This window comes from Octopus bimaculoides, chromosome 13, assembly GCF_001194135.2.
Source record: "Octopus bimaculoides isolate UCB-OBI-ISO-001 chromosome 13, ASM119413v2, whole genome shotgun sequence".
NCBI classification, from domain to species: Eukaryota; Metazoa; Mollusca; class Cephalopoda; order Octopoda; family Octopodidae; genus Octopus; species Octopus bimaculoides.
In genome coordinates, this window is record NC_068993.1 from 28,274,133 (window position 1) to 28,274,536 (window position 404).

Sequence of the window (404 nt, forward strand, 5' to 3'; positions counted from 1 at the left end):
TATATATATATATATATATATATATATATATATATCTTTGTGTCTGTGTTTGTCCCCCTACCATCGCTTGACAACTGATGTTAGTGTGTTTACGTCCCCATAACTTAGCGGTTCAGCAAAAGAAACCAATAGAATAAGTACTAGGTTTACAAAGAATAAGTCCTAGGGTCGATTTGTTCAACTAAAGGCAGTGCCCCATCATGGTCACAGTCAAATGACTGAAACAAATAAAAGAATACAGGAATATATATATAGATAGATAGATATATGTATGTATGCATATATATACATTGATACTTTGATAGGTTTCGGCCAGTATTGGCCCAGACCATGGCTAACTTAATAGCACCACCTGGTATAGATATATGTATATCCACAAACACACATCCACACGTCAAAGTCAC